The following is a 4758-nucleotide window of genomic DNA, read 5'->3' as shown; positions in this document are numbered from 1 at the left end:
TGTAACAATTATTTACATAACATATGATGAACCCACTTATAATATAAAAATAGTAGAATAATTATAATAACAATAGGATAAAAAAGAATCAGTAGTACTAAAAATTTATTTGGGGTTAGAAAGTGATACTTTAGAAATGGTCACGGTTTTAAAAAATGTACAGATTAAAGGGTCAAAATTTGATACTATTGACCAGGATATGTCAAACGACATGATTATTACATATGTCACTGGTAACAACATTGTTTTTATTTTATGTTATTTTTAAAAGATACACTTACTACTATTATTAGACTAAACGATTATACAATTGGGATACGACAAAAATACGGATAAGATTTATCCCTTATAAAAGGGAGATTTCCCTTATCCGAAATCACCTTTACCCAAAAAACACACCCCTTGCCTTTTCCTCTTCGGTTTCCATGGCTCCTGGCAACCAAAATCGTCAAGCTCCATCTCCGTTCGACGAGCATTTTCGAGTGCTAAATTTATATTTAGCTTTGATTATGGCGTTAGTGGTGCTACTAATGGCGTTAATGATTTTCATAATCATGAATAAATGACGACTTGAAGTTCCCGGCACGGAGTGTACAAGGTTCGAGTTATGCTTCGAATTAATCTCGTATTTTGTTCATAAATTAAGAGTACAAATTGTAAGAGTTTTGTATACTCCAAAATCATAAATAAACACTACTTGAATTTGTCTCTTATGTCTAATTATTACGGTTGTCGTTAGCAAAATCAGATCTTATTATTATAATTATGAAATTACACAAAATTTATTAGTGAATTGAAAGTAAAAAAAAAATATGGAAAATAGGGGATCAAAATTTGGTGTCTACACCAGCTTCTGGTGGCTGCCGCTACTGCCAGCTGTGCTGCTGGTGGCCGGTGGTGGTGAATGCCGAAAAAGGGGAAGGGGAAAAAGAAAGAAAAAAGAAAAGAAAAATAAAGGAGAAGAGAGAGAAAGTTTACCTTGGATTTTCTCCACTCTGGGCAAAGTTTGATTTGCCCCAAGTGTTGAATATTTATACTCTTTCTTTAGAAACCCTTCTTCCTAAACTTTCCCTTTTTAATCTTTCCTAATCCCTTTCCTAATAAACTTTACTAAAATAAAACTTTCTTAAATTAAATTCCAACTTAAATAGAATAATTAATTAAATAAACTTTCCTTTTATAAAATATTTCCAAACTTATTAAAATAAATAATTAAAATACTATAAATAAAACATTTCAAATTATTTAAATACTTCACAAAATACTTATTTTAGATAAAATACGTATAAAAATACGGGGTATTACATCCCTGCTGCCCCGCCGCCCTGCACCACCACCGTACAACACCAATTCGTCCCCCTTCTCTCTCCTTTCTTTCTTTATTTTTCTTTTCTTTTGTTAATTTAATTCAAGTTTTAATCTTTATTAAATTTTGTTATTAAATTTTATTATTATGATTTGATTATGTATATGAGTTGCAAAAGATTATAAATTTTGGAATTTTGCTATATTTAATTTAATGACAAAAAAAAATAAAAAAATAAAAAAATTTCAGATTTCATTTGATTGAGAAATAAGGGTTTAAATCTTGGTTTTCATGATTTTAGGACTTAAAAACTTGTTAGTCAAGTTACTTAAATATATAGTAATTATATTATGTTAAAATTATAATTTTGATGGTTAAAACTAATTTTTAGATTATTAAAGTTTTAATCTTGGGTTTAAATTGTGTTGATTTAATGTGTTTCAAAGTCTCTAATTTCATTAAGCAAAGGTTTTGGATATTACTATAATTTTGAGATTTCATGTGCGTAATAAAATTTCAGATTTTTATTAAACTTTAAACATGCTGAAATTTTATGTACAAGGGTGTGTTTTAAGGTTTTTATGAAGGAAACTTAAAGAACTATATATAAGCTTTTGATTTTAATTAAAGGGAAGGTTTTAAAGTGTTGTTTAATTGGATTTTGAAGGATTTAAAGTAAGTTAGTATTGCTGTAAATTTAATTGTTTGGGTATTGATTGAATTATTGTTGTTTGGTTTAGGAGAGGACTTTATAGAAGGTGATTTCTAGTTAGTAAAGTGGCCAACCAACTCGTTTATTCAAGGTACGTACAAGTTACGAAACCTTGCCTTTAGAAGCATGTTTAGGGATGTATCGAGAACTTAGTATCATGTATAGAGATGACTGGGATCAATTGTTTGGTTATACATTGTGAATTTCCGTATGTTGTGTATTAATTTACCTTGTATGTATTGTTTATGCGTTATTTTGCAAGATGTGTTTAGAGACAAAGGTATGTGAGTATGTGGAATGAATTATTTAATTACTCGTTCATGATTATTGAAATAGAATGAGTAAAGGAAGAATTGAAGTCTTAAAAGACGAGGTTAAGGTTTGGGGTGCTTTATAAGGTGTTTATGCACCGAGGTAGTTAAGGGAATCAATAATAAATATTGCTTGTCACTAATAAATCAAGAATTGAATTGAAAACTTGGATTGTTTGGATGATGTGATATTTGATTGATTGTATTGTTCTGCATATGAGTCTTCACCAATTCTAAACTTGTAAATCACGTGAAGTGCAAGATGGATGAGCAATAAAACTGTGGATCTGTGCATATCTAGAGTATTGACAATCAGGGGTTTTGGGTTCACGGGGTATTAGTCATGTACTTTTTAGAGGTAGTCTGATCTACGAGTCTCTTGTTTTCAAATGCTTTTAAAAATTATAAGGAGTTAGATGAGATCTCATACTAGCTGTTTCGGCAAAAAATGGCTAACCGGGCCCCAGCGGGCTGCTGATGTGCCTCGGATGTGGGCCTTTGTCGGACCTGCAAAATGAACTCCGAGCCCCAGGGGTGGACCCCGGGGCGGAGCCTCCGACGCTCAAGTTAGTGCCAAACAATGGATATTTTTGAGAGAGGTTTTTTAGGAGAGAGAGGTGTTTCATGGTCATCTTAATGTAAGAGTGACCAACCCTTTTACCTTTGCCCTAAGTAGGGTATATATAGAGGTTATGAGTGGGCTTTTGGACCCAAGCAATGTAAGACTTATTTGGACCTTTTAGGCCCTTTGGTCTTATGAGGCTATAATGGGGCCTACCCATTATAGTACCCAAACAACTAGCCCCCCAGACCCAATTCTATTTGAAAAATGAGTTGGGTTTTATTTCATTCCCAAATAAGTCATTCAATAGAAATTGGGCCGGAGGATTTTGTCTGTTTGGATTTATGGATTGTAGCCGGTGCTACTCTCTTAGATCCGAAGATCGTAAGAGACGATTACTCCTTATCCAAGGATCATTAGAGTGTTGCTAGAGATATTTTTCGGATTTAGAAGTTTGTCAATTTTTTGACCTTCATCCTATCCCTCACTCTTGATCTGAGGATACTAGGAGTTTAACAAATGCAATCACTCTTTATCCGAGGATAATAAGAGTTTAACAAAGGCAGCTTTCTTAGAACCGAAGATCATAAGAGTCGATCACTCTTTATCCGAGGATCATTAGAGTGTTGCTAGAGATATTTTTCGGATTTTAGAAGTGCGTCAATTTTTTACCTTCATCCTATCCCTCACTCTTAATCCGGGGACCGTTAAAAACGTAGAGTGTTGCTAGAGATATTTTTCGGATTTTTTCGAGGTGGTCAATTTTGACACTACCTCATCCTATCCCTCACTCTTGATCCGCGAACCGTTAAAAACGTCGAGGGTAGCTAGAGATATTTTTCGGATTTTAGAAGTGTGTCAATCTTTGAACTTCATCCTATCCCTCACTCTTGATCCAAGGATATTAAGAGTTTAACAAAGGCAACTTTCTCAGATCCGAAGATCATGAGAGGCGATCACTCTTGATCCGAGGATCATAAGAGCTTAACAAAGGCGACATTCTTAGATCTGAAGATCATAAGAGGCGATCACTCTTGATCTGAGGATCATAAGAGCTTAACAAAGGCGACATTCTTAGATCCGAAGATCATAAGAGTTTTTTCGACCCTTCGGATACGTGGGTCCAAAGGGTACTCTCGAGCCTTCAGATACGTGGATCTGAAGGGTTTTTTTTTTTTTTTTATCAAAGGCAACACTCTTTGATCCGAAGATCATAATATCCAAGGATTGAAAGAGTTATTACTCTTGATCCGAGGACTGAAAGAGCTCTTACTCTTGATCCGAGGACTGAAAGAGCTTATCACTCTTGATCCGAGGACTGAAAGAGCTACTCTTGATCCAAGGACTGAAAGAGCTTATCACTCTTGATCCGCGGACTGAAAGAGCTACTCTTGATCCGAGGACTGAAAGAGCTACTCTTGATCCGAGGACTGAGTTTAAAAATTTCCAACTCTTTTAGGGTATAACCCCTTGCCCCCCAGAAACTGGTTTATTCGAAGTACTTCGGTTAAACCGTGTTTCTAGTTGAGCTAGAGAGGTATTTCTTGTCATCGTTAGAATGATGGGCATTTTTATCATCATCATCGTGAGGGTGACTGATGATTATTATTTTTATCATCAATTTCGTAAGGATAATTAATGATGTTTTTTTTTTTTGGTTCGGATGAAATTACCAAAGATATTTGCTTCAAATTGTTTGCTTCATCCGGATTACTACGAAACTTTTGAAAAGGTTTCGATTTTGAGGCTAAGAGCAGTACCCTCGGCCTCAGGGATTCAGCTTGGTGGCTCTTCAGCGACCCCTTCGGCTCATATCACCTTTGGCTTGGCATGAACCGGCTTTGGCTCGGCTGAACCTAGATGGGCC

The sequence above is a fragment of the Chenopodium album genome, chromosome 15 (assembly GCF_948465745.1).
Source record: "Chenopodium album chromosome 15, dcCheAlbu1.1, whole genome shotgun sequence".
In the NCBI taxonomy this organism is placed as follows: domain Eukaryota; kingdom Viridiplantae; phylum Streptophyta; class Magnoliopsida; order Caryophyllales; family Amaranthaceae; genus Chenopodium; species Chenopodium album.
This window is presented reverse-complemented; position numbering follows the sequence as displayed.